The sequence below is a fragment of the Lathyrus oleraceus genome, chromosome 3 (assembly GCF_024323335.1).
Source record: "Lathyrus oleraceus cultivar Zhongwan6 chromosome 3, CAAS_Psat_ZW6_1.0, whole genome shotgun sequence".
Classification (NCBI taxonomy): domain Eukaryota; kingdom Viridiplantae; phylum Streptophyta; class Magnoliopsida; order Fabales; family Fabaceae; genus Lathyrus; species Lathyrus oleraceus.
Genome location: NC_066581.1, coordinates 238,818,926 through 238,837,580, shown reverse-complemented (window position 1 = coordinate 238,837,580; position 18,655 = coordinate 238,818,926).

The window sequence follows — 18,655 nt, the reverse complement described above, 5'->3', positions numbered from 1 at the left end:
CCACGTTAAAAGCTTCTAAGTCTTTTACGCCTAGACCTCCCTCCTTCTTGGGCCTACAAAGATCCTTCCAACTTACCCAACAAATCCCTTTCTTCTCCACACAAACATTCCATAACAAATGCCTTTGAATTTTGTCAAGGAACTCACCAATTACTTTGAAGCTTTGGAAAAGAGAGAAAATAAATGGGTAGATTATTAAGAATGGAATTAATGAAAGTGATCCTACCACAAAAGATATAATTTTTCCATTCCAAAACGATAACTTCCTCTTGAAAGCATCCATAATTGGCCTCCAAGTTGTCTCTCTCCTATGATTGGATCTAACAACAATACCAAGGAAATTGAAAGGAATTGAATCGAATCCACAAAAGAAAAATTGAGATGTACACTGCGTAAAATCTTAAGGTAAATTCAATTCGAAGAATTTTCTTTCGAAAAAATTAACACTATCAAACACACAAGTCTTAAGGATCTTCGGTCATAAGCCTTTTCCCACCACAAAATTTTGAGGTAAATTCAATTAGAAGAATTTGCTTTTCAGAAAATAACACTACAAGTCTTAAGGATCTCCGGCCAGAAGTCTTTTCCCACTACAAAATCTTTAGTGAGACTACGATTCACCAAAACTTAAAAAGCTACTATGAAACACACAAACCTTCATCCAATTAACCGAAATGAATAAAATAAAAGAAGTGTTAAAAAATAATGTTAATTAAAGTGGGTGTTACTATACACTACACTATATAGTAAGTTCCTATCCCTACTCTATACCAATGAGATAAACACATAAGATAAAAGCCAACATCCGAAGAAAAACAAATTCCCACCCTCATAGCCTCATTATATATACAAGACCTTGCTCTACTTTGCTCATCATTCAAATTAGTGGCGAATGCTCTAAAAAAATGGCAAACCCTGCATCCATCTACACTTTCCTTTCAAGAGAAGCTGCAAATAAACATTACTCAACCCGCAGTTTTCAATGCCACTTCTGCCATCGCAAATTCTACTCTTCTCAAGCTCTTGGTGGCCATCAAAACGCACACAAACTCGAGAGAGCTGCTGCTAGAACCTCAACCAAACCACTCTATTTTCACTCTTCTTCTCTCATTATCACAGACCTCAGGCCCAAGCCCAAGCCCAGGCTCAAACCCAAGCCCTACTTGCTTGAAGTTGAGCCTTTTCATCATCACCTCCATGCAGCAGGCGCTTCTATAATCTCTCACAGTGCTTCCTCTCTTCCTAATCAACCTTCTGACCATGTCAATCTTGATCTCACCCTTCGTTTGTGAAGCTACAGCTAGTTGTTTTTTAATGTTTGATTTGTCGTTAGTTCTTTTGTTGATAACTTTGTCGTTATGTTTTTGTTTTTGCTCACAAACATTATCTAATAAAAGTGGAATTCCGACCAAATCTCAAGCTACGAATATTTTGGTTTTTTTCACTTAAATATAATCTCCTTCATTTGTAGCAATTTTATTTTCTGTTTTTATTTATAACGTTAATATTTGTAAGTGGTAATGACTATAAACCTATGTCAAGAAGAACAATAAAGCACACCACAATAGCTAGAAAATACCAACAAAACAAAGCAGTAACAAAAATAAGATATATATTAGTGAGTCGATCAGCTCAGAGATTTAATTAATCTATTGAGAAACAATACAAAATTAATCACTTTATTTTCAGACTTATTCTTGACTCTCAATTACTCTAACTTTCTCTCTAAGTTTATAAACTTTTATGTAAATCTGAGAACTCACCTCTACATGATGATCATTTGGTTGAATATGTATTAATATTATCATCTAATATTCAATACCAATCTCAACAAATATAAATCTAATATTCAATGTCATATAATTTTTTTTATATAAACTTATTTTAAAATAAATTTATAGTAATAATAGAAAATTAATTTTTTTCATTAAAATAGTACTAAGATATGGGTATTCAATCAAACTCCAAAATCTGATTTTGCTTTTGGTGTTTTATGGTGTTCCACGGTAGAGTTTTTCTCGGTTGTTTTTTTTATTTGCGGTTTCGATTTTGATTTAATGTGGTGTATTTTTCTCTATTTTGTTCCTTTGTGCTACTTTATATATTTTATTTCGGGTTTTAGTCTTAATATATTATATTATTTTATCATTAAAAAAGTTACTAGTAACTAAATATTACTCATGTTGGGCTTGTGATGAAATTACATTACAAGATTGGAAATCATAAAATGACGTTAATTTCTAGTGTTACATTTAATGGCTGCGGTTGCCGTGATGAATAATTAATTTCTATTTTTTTCAAACTTCTTATTCCATGAATTCACCATCAATCACTTCAGTCATCACAATATATATTAGCATGTCTATCATACTATATTTTTATCTGATTTAATTTGAAGGGATGGACTCGTTGAGAATATAAATATTTATTTCTAGTAGTAATAGTTTTCTTTTAAGTAAAATAGTCATATGTCATCAATTTATTTATCTGATTGATTAACTCAAATAGGAAGTAAAACAATGTATGACATGAGAAGATGAAGCCCACTGGTTTCAAATCAATTAATTGTAAAGTAGATTCCTATTATAATAAAAGACAGTGTGATGAGACCTTGGTGTTTACTTCTTGCAATTGTATTGGTGTTAAAACTTTAGAAAGAAACTTTGTCAATACATGTAGCTAGCTTGTTGTAGCCAAATTATGAAGCTAAGCTAGTTATAGGCTAATTTGATGAATATGTTCTAAAAGCATTTTAAAACAATGCTTTTTAATTTTCTAGAGTTATAGGAATTTTGAGGATCACCAATAAATATAAAATGATAAATCGAACAAATAAATACACAAAGAACATATATTTTTACGTGGAAAACTTTTCAATATGAGAGTAAAAATCGCGAGTCGTGCAGACAAAAAAAAACTTCATTATAATCAGTTAAGGGTACAAGAGAGTGATTCACAAACTTGTGCTAATAACCACAAATCATTAAGCAAACGCTTACAAATAAGAATCAAAAGTTAGAAAATTTCTCAAAATATGCAGTTTCAGTGTGAAACTGATAACTCTCACCTCAGATGTTTTTTTGAAATTCTGAATAGTCAAAAGTTAGATAAATGTGTCGCTAACCTGCCCTCCAAGTTTAAGCTCGATCCGACGGTTAACGAATTAGGGATCATCGATTTAATGAGAGTGGTTACAGAAAAACGGGAATGAGTTTCTCTCATCTTTTCTCTCTTTTGAATCCTTATTTTCGCTCTATCTCTCTAAACCCTAAATTGGTCATCTCCATTTAAATAAGTGAGACAAATAGGCTAATCATATTTAGGTCTTTCTCCATATATGAAGGGAGATCAAAACCAACAAATCTCCCCTTCACAACTATGTGGAGGAAATCGCCAAACCGACGATATCACAACAAGCTTCAAATTTATCTCTTGGTAATGATTTAGTCATCATATCAGAACCATTATCATATGTATTAAATTTAACTAACTTCAACAACTTAGCATCCAAAACACCACGTATCCAATGGTATCTCACATCAATGTGTTTGGACCTATTATAAAAAGTCAGATTCTTACCAAGATGAATAACGTTTTGACTATCAACAAATAACACATATTTATCTTGAACAAAACCAAACTCCTGCAAATACTTCTTCAACCATAGTAAATCTTTGCATGTTTCGGTAATTATAATGAACTCAACCTCTGTAGTAGATAATTTTACACACTTTTGCAATGTGGACTGCCAAGCCACAACTCCTCCAGCGAATTTAATCATGTAGTTCGAAGTGGAATTTTTGGAATCAACGTCTCCATCCATATCAGAGTCAGAGTATCCCACTAAAGTAGGCTTATCTCCTCCAAAACAAAGCCTCGTAGAAGTAGTAATGCGAAGATACCTTAAAATCCATTTTACAACATTCTAATGCTCTCTACCTGGATTTGACAAAAATCTACTGACTATACCAATAACATGTGCTATATATGGTCTTGTACACACCATTGCATACATCAAACTACCCATAAAAGACGCATAAGGAACACATTTCATATCAAATGCTTCATCTTCACTTGAAGGACTTTGATTAGAACTCAACTTGAAATGAGTAGCGAGAGGAGTGCTTACCGCTTTAGAACTTTTCATTTTGAATCTTTGCAACACCCTTTCGATATAATATTCTTGTGACATCCAAAGTTTCTTCTCTTTTCTGTCACACATGATTCTAATGTGACGAATCTGTTTAGCTGCTCCCATGTCTTTCATGGCAAATGACTCTACCAATTACTTCTTTAACCTGTTAATGTTAGAAATATATTTCCTTTCAATAAGCATATAATCAACATATAACAACAGGATAATGAAGTCATTTTTAGAAAATTTCATAACAAAGACACAATGATCTGAAGTAGTCTTTTGGTATCCTTGATCACACATAAGAGACTCAAACTTCTTGTACCACTGCCTTGGAGCTTGCTTCAACCCGTATAAACTCTTTCTCAATCTACACACATGATCTTCTTTACCTTTAACTTGAAAATCATCAGGTTGTTTCATGTAGATATCTTCCTCCAAATCACCATGAAGGAAAGTCGTTTTCACATCCATTTGCTTAACCTCTAAATCAAGAGTAGTAGCCAAAATCAACACGGTTCTAATAGATGACATCTTTATAACATGTGAAAAAATATAATTAAAACCAACACCCTTTCTTTGATAGAAACCTTTCACCATTAATCTGACTTTATATCTTGGAGACTTAGAGTTGCTCTCATGTTTAACTCTATAATTCCATTTTTTCCAAAGCCCTTTTGCCTTTAGGCAGCTTCACTAAATCATAATTATGATTATCATGCAATGAGTTTATCTCATCATGCATTGCATCCATCCACTTTTGATTTTCATCACTTTCCATGGCCTCTTGAAAACACTCAGGTTCACCATCATCAGTCAAGGTCACATACTCATCAGAATTTATACCTTGTAGAAGGTTGTCTCTGCCTGTTATACCTCCTAATTTGAACTTGAGATGATTTTGAAGCTTCACCAAGATTATCATCATGTGACATATCTCTCTCCCTTTCTCCATCATTAGTTGGAATATTTACCTCATCTCCAAGTTGTTGATTATCAACATAATCATATGGCTCACTATTGTGATCATCACAACCAATAGCATCCAGATTATGATTAGGTAACCGAATTGGATCAAGATTAGACAAATTGATATCTTTCTTGGGTGTATCCTTATCTACCTTATCAATTTATTCAATAGTTTGGTATTCCATAAGCTCTACAACGCGGCTCCAAATAAACTTCTTCCCTACAGGATCATACAACTTATAACCAAACTCATCTTGCCCATAGCCAACGAAGATACATTGTTTTGACTTTTCATCCAACTTGGATATTTCATCCTTTGAAATATGCACAAAATCTTTACAACCAAAGATTCACAAATGATCATACTTGACATTCTTTCCAAACCAAATTTTGTTTGGAACTTCACTGTTCAAAGCAGCAATAGGAGTGAGATTAAGAACATTCACTTTCGTGTAAATTTCCTCTCCCCAATAATGATTAAGCAACTTAGCTTCAGAGAGAATACACCTTATTCTTCCAATTAGTGTTTGATTAATCTTCTCTACTAAACCATTCAACTAAGGAGTTTTATGAGGAGTATTTTCATGTGCAATACCATGTTGCTTGCAATAGGAATCAAATGGTCCACAATACTCTCTATCATTATCTAAACAAACATATTCCAGCTTCTCACTTGTCTGCCTCTCAACCAATGCATGTAATTCTTTGAACTTTTCTAACACTTGGTCTTTTATCTTCAAGGCATAAACCCATAGTTTCCTGGAGTAATCATCAATAAAGGTAACAAAATAAAGTTCACCACTAAAGGATTTTACCTTTAATATACCACAAACTTTAGAATGTACCAATGGAATCAACTTTGACTTCATTGAGGGAAGATGTCTCTTGAAAGATACTATAGTTTATTTACCAGCCATGCAATGAGAACACTTCTCCAAATCTACATTCTTTAATCCAGTAAGTACATCCTTTTTGGCCAAAACTGTAATCCCTTTTTCACTAATATGACTAAGTCTTTGGTGCCACAAAGATGCTTCCATGTTGATAGCATTTACACTGTCCCTAGCAACCAAAGCTTTTGCCCAATATAATTTAGAAAGCTTTCCTCCTCTAGCCACAACCAAGTTACCTTTGTTGAGTTTCCACTTTCCAGAACGAAAGTGACTATCATAACCACAATCATGTCACATATGCACAAAGATCAAATTAAAGAGGACATCCAGAGCATGTTTGACACCTCTAAGCAACAATTGCATTCCCATGTTGGTTTGCGAGCAAAAATCACCAACACGAATTACCTTAGATACACCATCATTAACCATCTTCAACAATCCAAAATCACCAGAAGTATAATATGTGAAGAAATCCTTCCTTGGTGTAACATGCTATGTATCACCATTGTCAACTATCCACATGCTTTCGTCTAATACAAGATTAACAGACTCATGATCATGGAGAATAACAAGATCATCACTAGTAGCAGTAGTAACACAATCATCTTCATGATCTCTTTATTTAGACTTACCCTTCTTGCCTTTTCTATCTATTTTCCACTGATAGCAATAATTTTTTATGTTATTCTCTCTACCACCCTTAAGTTCCTTTTTATGGCTTCTCCCCTTATTTTCAATGACAATTACCCCGGGTTGAGATGAAGAAACATATTCCTTCATTCTCATTTCCTCATTAAAAATACCATCCTTAGCCGTTTTCAAAGAAACAACACCTCTAGAAGCAAAACTTAGGAAAGAAATTTGAAACGTCTCTCAAGACTCTAGTAAAGATAGCAATAGAAATAGTCCTAAAAGTTCATCATCAAATTTGATACTCATTCCTGACATCTGATCAAGGAGCCCTTGAAATTCACTCAAGTGATTTGAAATTGAAGTCCCCTCATTATACTTCAAACTTATGAAGCTATTCAACAAGAACAATTTATTATTCCCTGATTTAGAGGCATACAACGAATCTATCTTCTCCCACAAAGTTTTTGCACGTGTCTCATTAGCAATATGATTATAAATATTATCTTCTACATATTGTCTAATAAAACCACATACCTGTTTGTAGCGGTAAATTTTTTGAGATTAAGCTATTGATTAACTTAACTCGCAAATCAAGAGTCGCCATCACACTTTTATTATTTCCAAAGGAAAGGGAAAAGTACGAACAAAACCCAAAGAAGTTGTAAAATAAAACTAATAAAAAGAGATAAGGGTCCAGGGGTTAGTTATGCAAAGGTAAGGTATTAGCACCCTAAACATCTATAGTACTCTATAGGAACCTGTTTGAAAATCTATGCATTTTGGCTTTAAATGGTGTTGTTTGCAAGTGATTGGGGAGATGAGGAAAGAAATGTTTTTTTATGATTTTAGTGTTTTCCAAGATTTTTTGAGTCGCATGCCTACGTATCAACAAAGTGCAATGGAGGATCAAAACCTCGTAGTTCGTGGTAAAAATAACAAAGATATTTGTTTTGATTTATTTTTAGTGCAAAGACATTTTGTCCTTTTAAGGAAAACACTCAAGTAATCACCCACAAGCATGAAAACTTTACATCACTATAGAGAAGGGCTCCAACTTGGATAAAGATCAACAAGTATGCCACTAGCTTTCTTGGGTGGAAAAGAATTATCATCAGTACTATAGGGATATGAGAATTACATCTCAACTATGAAAATGACTCATGTCTAAACTTTGAAAAAAGTTTTAAAAGGGAAAAATGCACAAAGGGCACCAAAAATGATTTAAATGAGTTATGCATTTTTTTAGTCTTTTTGAAATTGGTCTGAATATGCTTAAGATATGTTAGAATTTTATTTAAGAAAAGATTTTGAAAATCACTTGACAAAAGTCGAGGTTTATTGAGAAAGTGGTTCAAGTGTAAAAATAAGAAAGTTTTGAAAAGAGAGAAAAGATTTTGAAGATCAAAGAAAGGGAGGAGAAGAAGAGACTATCCTAGAGCATAAAGTAAAAAGCTAGGGAGGAAAGATATAATCAAGAAATAGTAAGATTTATGACATAAGTCAAGCAAGAATTTCCTCCTCTGGATTAAGCATCAAGAAAGCCAAATAAGCAAAGAATAAATCATGTATCAGATGAAACTAGAATGACCAAGCCAAGTCTTCAAAAGAAGCCCAAAGTCAAAGGTACCAGATGAATACCAAGGTCTCAAATCACAAGCTTCCAAAGAAAGGGACAATGTTCTAGATCTAAGTCCATAACTCCACAAGAATGATAAGGATAGTAACCTCAAGTCCATGAATCCAGAGAGCCAAAAATTTTATGGTTTTTTTCCTTTAATAATGTCTTTGAATGAAAGAGAAATCCAAATGGACAAAGGTAAAATAATATAAGCATAAACAATATGATGTGTGATGCTAAAATAAAATCATAAAGTAAATGATAAAAGAATAAAACGCATAAGATAAATGACATTTAAAGTAAAAGTTAATACAAAATAATGTTAGTAAATGAGGTTAGTAATTAAAAAGGGAAAGACAATTTGTAATTTTTTTGGAGAATACTCAACTATTCACACACAAGCATGAAAATATGAATCTTTACATCACCTATGAAAAAAGCTCCAACTTGGATAAAATCAACAAGTATGCCACTAGCTCCCATGAATGAAAAGGAAGTAATATTTTCACACAATACAATGAGGAGTAAAAGACTTACAATCTCACTTATGAAAATGACTTACTTTTGGGACAAATTTAGCGCTATGTTACGCAATCGTAATTGGACTTATGTAGAAGTCACAACTATCTGAGGCCGGTCAATGATAATATTTGTGTTAATACATACTAGAGAAATGATATGTAAATCATTCTCCTAAATTTATGCCACACAAAAAAGAAAAGAGATTTGATCAAACACAAAGGCTAGGAGAGTGGTCCATTACATCAATCCATACTTCATAGCACTTAAAAAAAACTTATGCATCAATCTAAAGTATCCTAAATGATCCATGACCAATTAAAATATAGATTTGAAATGATGAAAGATCATCAAGCACCAATCCACACATCATGAACAATATGGACACAAATCATACAATTGATCAAGAAGAAAAGAAAGAGATGAAGAAGAAGAGGACAAGAGAGATCACACCCAAATTGGATCAAAGGTTTGATCAAGTCATCATCAAAATCAATCATCCATTTTGGTGGATTAGGGTTTTCACCTCATCAACACCCAAGATCTATTGAGTTTGATGAGACCTATGATCAAAACAACCATGATCCAAGGCCAACAGAAGTCAACAAAAGTCAAACAAATATAACATGCAATAAAAATAAAATAAAATGCATCAAAAACATTTTTAAAATGAATTTTAAAAGGGAAATAAAAGAGAAAACCCATAATATCCTTCAAAATACCAAATAAATGGCTAAGAAAATTATGGAAGGTTGGAAATAAAATAAGAAGCATATAATAAAATTTTCAGAATTTTAAAATGCATAAAAGTATTTTTAACCAATTAAAACAAAGGAGAAAGAGAAAATTCAAGAAAAATATAAAATCAAGAAAATAAAATATTGAAAAATAAAAATCAGATGAAGAAAAATAAAAGAGAATTTTAGAAATTATTTTGGTATTTTTTGGATGCAAAATGAATTTTCTATGAATTTTAGAGAATATGAAATTTAAATTAAAAAAAGAAAAAGAAATAAAATTAGAAAAAACACGGAGTGTTGGATCTGACTTCATTAATTAACGCGGCAGATCCAACAATCACAAGGCTGGGATACACGGTGGAAATTAGCCAAAATAAAACATGGTATCTAATTCAAATTGGGTAAATCAAAATATTTCAAATGTCCAACGTGTCTCCAAACTCATATGACCTGAGATAAACTCCGGCCATCTTCCCGATGGTCCCTCACCGGAGGTTCATTGTTTGGTAAATTCAGAACACAAGACCACCACCAATGTGATCGTCTCCTCATCACGAATTCAACCTCATGCTCTAAATTCATTTATCAAATTGAGCAAGGGGAATTTCATAGAAGTTTCATAAGCAAGCAAACCACGAAAAAGTAAATTAAATTATGAACACGACCAATCAACACCAGATAAGTTAAGGGAAAGCATCAGAGCGTGAAGGACTACATTGTGGTAACTTGTTTGAGTTCAAATGCTGCTCAGAACTACCTTGTCCAAATGGTGATTAGAAGTTGATGAAGCTTGATATGGTTAGAGCGATTCAGGAGGTCTTGGAGCTTGGTAATTGTTGCAAAATCTTCAGAGAAGACCGAAGGTGCTAATGGAATCAAGAAATTTGATTGGAACAAGCTGGAATTCAAAACACGATAGTTCAATTTTCTGGAAAAAATTTAGAGTGAAGCATGGATTTCATGGCTCTAAAAAGCTTGGTAATGAATGTAGTAGCTTCCTCTATTTATAGGGAAAGTGTTTGGATCCAAATACGTGTGGAATCAAGCTTAATTCATGCAAAACGAATTTGATCAGAGTGTGTGGAAAGTGTGACTTTCAATCCATCAAAACTCAGCCAAATCACGCGTTTCAAGGGTCAATTAACTTCTGGAGACTTGGTTAAACATGTTTAGGTCCAAAATGCATGGTAATTTTGCTTGTAATTAAGAATTAGTGAAGTTCAAATTCGGACCATGGTGATATCTTCAGTTTCAAGTCACCATGTTCAATTCAATGGGGCATCAAGCTCATGAGGCTTTTTGATCCTATCCTTTTTGCAATGTGTTGACATCATATCATAGATTACAATATGCCAAAAAAGGTTGCATTTGGATGCTTGATTACAAAGTTATGGTATGTCGAAGTTGTCACAAAAAATTGGTCATGTAACTTAGAAAATTCTAAGTCCTAAATGGCTGAAAACGACTTGTAATGTCTCAATGAATTCTATGGTCTTCCAAGTATAATTTGACTTTGATCTTTGAAGAAAAGTTGTAGAATGCATCACAAATGATATTATGCAAAACGAATCAGCCTCAAATGTTAAAAATTGAAGAAGTTATAATCCTTGAAAGTTGAGAAAAAGCCACTTGAAAATATGTCAAATTTCACTAAGTCCACAGATGACCTATAATGTCTCCAAACTTTTGATGAACTTCCAAGCATAATTGGCTCTTATCACGTAAAGAGAAGTTGTAAAGGATATTTAGAAGATCCATATGAAAAAAGAAGCATTAAAAAATGTTGAGAATTGAAGGAATTGTGATCCTTGGAACTTTGACTTCAAATGTTGACTTTTTGGTCAAACCTTTTGGAATAAACTTGTGTATTTAAACTTTTCTTGAATTTAAAGGTCATGGATGATCATATGAACTTAAAATAAGATATCCTTAAATGTATCTTGATTAAATTGCTCATAGTTTGGAGTAACTTGTTGAAGAGGGCATGGAAATAAACACATGAACCTTTAACTTCTCTTGAGAAACAAGCAACAGAACTTTGAGATACTCTTGATCCAAATTATATTGAAAGATGCTTGAAAACCTTAGAGATCATGCTTGAGAGATAAACCCCTTGAGAACCAATGGTTGACCAAACTTTGTTGAGGAATCAAAACAAACCTTAGCTGAGGAGCAATGCTTGATGTTCTTGATGGAAAAGCCCTATCTTGCACAGTAGACTTAAAGAAAATAAAACACATTTTTGATATTTTGATTAGTAGTCAGGTAAGAAATGAAAATATAAAAACAAAAGGAAAAACACTAACAAAGAGGTGTTTCATGATCCATGCAAAAGGCAAACCCCAAAGATGAGAGAGAAATGACCAAAATGTGATCTTGTTTGTATGCAAGGATGCAAATGGCATGTGGGATTTTAGGGTTAAAAATTAGGATATGACAGATGCCCCTATTTAAGTTTCTTCGATTTGGAGATATGAAGTTTGATATCTTCGTCTCAACGAGATTGAGGACACTTAAATACAGAAAACCCAAATTTTGGCCCTAAGATACTGTAAAAATGCTTATGATATGATAGATATTAATGCAAAAGAGGATCTTTGTGGGGAATATAGCGCCACAATAGACAAAGAACTGTTGGAGAAAAGAGGAGAATAAAATTTCATAGGGGAAATAACAGTTTCCAAAGGGGGAAAACCCAACTGGGGACAAACAAAGTGTTGGTGTAAGCCCTAGAGGCCAATACTTTTGGTACTTGTATCGAATTATTTATTAATAATAAAAGGTTTTCTTTATTATGTTTGTTTAATAAAGTCCCTAGAATAGCTAGTCCGTTTAATGTATCAAGTATGACTTAATCATGAGATCACATTAAACATAAGGACATTATTCTTAAAGTATCTGTAGTCGAGCTTTATTGTGAAGTGGGATAACATTAAAGCATGAAGACTATTATGTTTATAGACTGATGATCACATCTCATGGATCATGGATAAGGAGTTATCAAGTCTTAAACATAGGTATGAATATTAAGAGTAATATTTATACTGGATTGACTCGCTATGAGAATACTATATAGAATGTTATGCAAAGTGTCATAAGTTATTCTCATGGTGATAATGGTGTATACCACCCTTCGACCTGAAACCACTATGGACCCTAGATGTAGAGTCGAGTGCCTTATTGCTGATCAAACGTTGTCCGTAATTGGATGACCATAAAGACAGTTGATGGATACTCCACGAAGCATGCTAAGGGACATGAGTGACCTAGATGGAATTTTCCCATCCTGCGTAATAGGATAAATGTCTATGGGTCCAATATTGAATTGGACAAGGATGACACGGTCTATGCCTTGTGTTCAATATAGACATAAGGGCAAAAGGGTAATTATGCACATTAGTGTTATCACAGAAGGATTTGTCAGATTACATGACATTTTCGTGTCTTGGGTAGCAGTGATGTGTTGCTAGATACCTCTCACTGTTTATTATGTTAAATACGTGATTTAATATAATTTCTAATGCCACGAAAACCTACAGGGTCACACACAAAGGACGGGTTGATGAGAGATAGAGTAACTAAGGAACACCGTAAGGTACGGTGCACTTAAGTGAATTGTAGAACATTGTAAGGTACGTTGTACTTAAGTAGAATACGAAATATGGTAAGGTACCACACGCTTAAGTGAATTTGGCATATTATAAGATATGGGCCACATACACTTAAGTGGGCTTTTTAGCTTGAAGCCCACACAAGTGGTTCTATAAATTGAACCCTTGTGTAGAAGCATTTAGCAGCTGCAATTTCGTTTCTCTCTCTCTCTCTCTCTCTCTCTCACTCAAAGCCTTCATTTGTAGCAGCTAGCACTGAGATTGAAGGAATCCGTTCGTGTGGACTGAGTAGAGGCGTTGTCATCGTTCAACGTTCGTGATCGCTCCGTAGATCTGCACTAAAGGTTACAATCGCCACAAGAGGTAACGATTCTATCATTGATCATGCCCATTCGTAAGGATCATTAAAGGAAAAATTTTAAATTCCGCTGTGTTTTGGATCGCCCTTCTCCTTCAGTGGTATCAGAGCCACTTACAAAACCATGCATCTGATAGCTGTTTATTTTCGATATTTTCTGTATTAATACGATTAAAAGACAGAATGAATCAAAGAATAAACGAGTAATTAAATTGAGATCGATCAAGTTATATATATGATATAAGCAATCCTGATGCAAAATACGGTATATATGATATATTGTTTCTGTTTCGTTCATTCAAACACTTAATGTTTGTTTTCCTTTGAGCGATCAATGGTCGTTTGCTTCTTGATCCGACATTAGTATGATGAAGCAATGACGTATTGATCAATCATACTGAATCAACAATCGAGATGTGTTTGACGGTCTGAAACTGGTGCATTAGGGTTAATGACCGCACAAGAGTGGTGTTGTCAAAGAGTTATGCATTAGGGTTAATGACGACACAAGGGTTGTGTTGTCAAAGAGTTATGCGATTAGGATTATGAATGCGCAAGAGTTGTGCTTTAAAGTATTAAGTGTTGATGCGAAAAACGACATCGATTTCAAATGAATTGTTCATTAAAATTTTCGGCCAGGGGCACTGCCCCTACAACCCCGCAAGGGGCGCTGCCCCCTTGACCCCTGTTCGCTGACCGCTGACCGGACAGCGGACCCCCGGCTAACTCTACGTAGTGTGATCGGTCTCTGAAATTTAATTTGGTTTTAATTAATTAAAAGAATTAAAATTAATAATAATAATGTGTTTATTATTATTGTCTTGTGGTGATTGATTATGGCCTTAGTTTTCCTTTATTTTGTTTTGGGTTTTAAAATACGACCTGCGTGTCGTGCCTCTCTTTTAATCTCTTAATGTAACTTCTTTTCTCATTTCACTCCCTCGTATGTAAAACGAGTTTCTTTTATGTAATGTAATGTTATGAAGAAAGAGAAGAATTCAATACCAAAGGAGGACAACCTTGAAGATCTTGCTTGGAGAAGCTTAGATCGTTATTAGGTTAGCTTAGGTTCTCTCATTGGCTTGGGAGAACAATTGCGCTAGGGGCCATAACTGTTTCATTATGTATGTATGTTGATGCATGTGAATGTATGTTGATGCTATGAGAGACGATTTATATGATAAATAAGCCGGTGAGATCAGAATAATTGCAAATTCCCTTAAATTAAATATTAAGTTTATGCTTTCCAAGTTTTAACACTCATCAAGACTAGTATCGGATAATGTAGGTTTCGCCTACGCGAGGTGCATGTTCTATATTAGTAAGGTGCGATGGGATAATTGTAATATCCAATTGTTAAAACAATGGGTCAAACTTAACTAAACAAATTATAATAAGATTATATATGTTTAGAAGCAAGAATTGGAAATGATCCACGTGATGCATTGGAATAAGGAGTTATTTAATTAAAGGCCTAATTAAATATGTTATTGATACTTATATTTTCATTATTTTCATGTAGATTACCATGACAACAAACACCTCTAACAACATTTTGCGATCAATCCTTGACAAGGAAAAATTATCTGGGACAAATTTTCTGGATTGGCACTGAAATCTGAGGATTGTCCTCAAACATGATAGAAAGTTGTATGTCTTGGAGAAACCTGTTCCTGAAGAGGAACCTCCTAGTTCTGCATCTAAGGCAGAAAGAGATGCTTATAAGAAGCATGTCGATGATGCCAATGAAACTGCTTGTCTCATGCTAGCTACCATGAACTCAGAGTTGCAAAAGCAACATGAGAACATGGCATCGTTCGATATGATCGAACACCTGAAGATGCTCTATCAAGAGCAAGCAAGGCATGAAAGGTTTGAAGTTTCAAAAGCCCTTTTTCAAGGCAAGTTAGCTGAGGGAGCCCCTGTAGGTCCCCATGTGCTCAAGATGATTGGGTATGTGGAAACCTTGAGAGGTTGGGTTTTCCCCTCAGAAAGGAACTTGCGACTGATTTGATCTTGCAATCGTTGCCAGATAGATTCAGTCAATTTGTCCTAAATTTCAATATGAATGATATGGACAAATCTCTTCCTGAACTGCTAGCCATGTTAAGAACTGCTGAGCAGAATCTGAAGTCAAAAGGGAAGTCCATTCTGATGATCGGAAATGGAAAGAGGTGTTTGTCAAAAGGCCCACCAAGCAGGGTGATAAAGGGAAAGGCAAGGAAGTTGCCAAACCCAAACCCACTGTTGCTGCTTTGAAGCCTAGTGGAGGCATAGAAAAAGAAGGCACCTGCTTCCATTGCGGTAAGACCGGACACTGGAAGAGAAACTGCCCAAAGTACCTGGAAGATAAGAAGAATGGAGTAGAGACTTCAACTTCAGGTATTTTTGTTATTGAAATTAATTTATCTACTTCTGCATCATGGGTATTAGATACTGGATGCGGTTCTCACATTTGTACCAATGTGTAGGGACTAAAAAGGAGTAGAGATTTGGCAAAAGGTGAAGTTGACCTATGAGTTGGCAATGGAGCAAAGGTTGCTGCTTTAGCCGTAGGAACTTATGTATTGACTTTACCTAGTGGTTAAATAATTCAGTTAGAGAACTGTTATTATGTACCTGCAATTAGCAGGAATATTATTTCCATTTCTTGTTTGGACAAGTTTGGTTTTTCATTTATAATAAAGAACAATTGTTGCTTAATTTATTTGAATGATATATTCTATGCTACTGCACAAATGAACAATTGACTATATGTCCTTGATCTTGAAATGCCTATTTATAACATTAATACTAAAAGGATGAAACCTAATGAGTTAAATCCAACTTACCTTTGGCATTGTCGATTAGGCCACATAAATGAGAAACGCATTTCCAAACTCCATAAAGATGGACTCTTAGACTCTTTTGATTATGAATCATATGAGACATGCAGATCTTGTTTAATTGGAAAGATGACAAAGTCTCCATTCACAAGAAAAGGTGAAAGAGCTAATGATCTTTTGGCCCTCATACATACTGATGTATATGGACCACTGAACATACCAGCCAGAGGAGGTTTTCAACACTTCATCACATTTACTGATGATTTCAGTAGATATGGTTATGTGTATTTAATGAAACACAAATCAGAGTCCTTTGAAAAGTTCAAGGAATTCAAGAATGAAGTACAAAACCAACTAGGTAAGAATATTAAAACTCTTTGATCAGATCGAGGTGGTGAGTATTTAAGCCTAGAGTTTGATGACCATCTGAAAGAGTGTGGGATCCTATCCCAACATACTCCTCCTGGAAGACTCTAATGGAATGGTGTATCTGAGAGAAGAAATCGAACCCTGTTAGACATGGTCTGATCCATGATGAGTCACGCCGATCTTCCAAACTCCTTTTGGGGACATGCACTATTGACAGCAGCTTACACACTTAACCGCGTTCCATCCAAAAAGGTTGAGAAAACACCATATGAGATATGGAGTGGTAAGAAACCACATATGTCTTACATGAAGATTTGGGGTTGCGAAGTTTATGTGAAACGACAAATTTCAACTAAGCTTGAGCCCAAATCTAACAAATGCTTATTTATGGGGTATCCTAAAGAAACAAGAGGGTATTACTTCTACAATCCTTCTGAGGGCAAAGTGTTTGTCGCTCGAACTGGAGTTTTCCTAGAAAAGGATTTTATTTCCAAAGGAATAAGTGGGAGGAAAGTAGAGCTTGAAGAAATTAAAGAATCACAAAGCATCGACACACCTATGGAGGAATTAGAGCAGGAAACACAAGTAGTTGTGGAAGAGCAACCTGCTCAAGTAGAACAAGACCAGCGTAGGTCAAGCAGGATACGTCACCAACCTGAGAGATATGGATATCTCATAACTGATCAAGGTGATGTATTACTCATGGATCAAGATGAGCCTGTGACCTACCAAGAGGCCATAACTGGTCCCGAGTCTGAGAAGTGGCTAGAAGCCATGAAATCTGAAATGGATTCCATGTATACAAACCAAGTTTGGACCTTGGTAGAGCCTCTTGTAGGAGTTAACCCTATAGGATGCAAGTGGGTCTTCAAAAAGAAGACTGACATGGATGGTAAGGTACATACCTATAAGGCAAGACTGGTTGCAAAAGGATATAAACAAATTCATGGGGTTGACTATGATGAAACCTTTTCACCAGTTGCAATGCTTAAATCTGTTCGGATTTTACTTGCTATCGCTGCATATCATGATTATGAAATATGGCAGATGGATGTTAAAACTGCTTTCCTTAATGAGAATCTTCTTGAGGATGTGTACGTGATACAGCCTGAAGGATTTGACATACCATAAGAAGCCCAAAAGATATGTAAGTTACAAAGATCAATCTATGGATTGAAGCAAGCTTCCAGAAGCTGGAATCTTCGTTTTGATCAAACGGTAAAATAATATGGATTCATCAAGAACGAAGATGAGCCTTGTGTCTACAAGAAGGTTAGTGGGAGCATGATCGTTTTCCTGGTATTATATGTAGATGACATATTACTCATTGGAAACAATGTCCCTACCCTGCAACAAGTAAAGTCTTGGTTGGGGAAATGCTTTTCTATGAAGGACCTAGGTGAAGTAGCCTATATATTAGGAATCAGAATCTATAGAGATAGATCACAAAAACTGCTTGGCCTAAGTCAGAGTACGTACATAGACAAAGTGCTGAGACGCTTTAATATGCATGATTCCAAGAAAGGATTCATACCTATGCAACATGGCCTGTGTCTATCAAAAACACAATCCCCTTCAACTAAGGAAGAAAGGGATTACATGAATAAGATTCCATATGCATCTGCAATAGGATCTATCATGTATGCCATAGTATGTACTCGACCAGATATCTCATATGCTTTAAGTGCAATGAGTAGGTACCAATCTGATCCTGGTGATGCTCATTGGGTAGCTGTCAAGAATATCCTTAAGTATTTGAGAAGGACTAAGGACTCATTCTTGATATATGGAGGTCAGGAAGAGTTGGCTGTAATTGGATACACCGATGCTAGCTTCCAGACAGATAAGGATAACTTTAGATCGCAATCTGGTTATGTGTTTTGCTTAAACGGTGGCGCTGTGAGCTGGAAAAGTTCAAAGCAAGATATAATTGCTGATTCTAAAACCGAGGCCGAGTATATTGCTGCCTCAAGTGCAACAAAGGA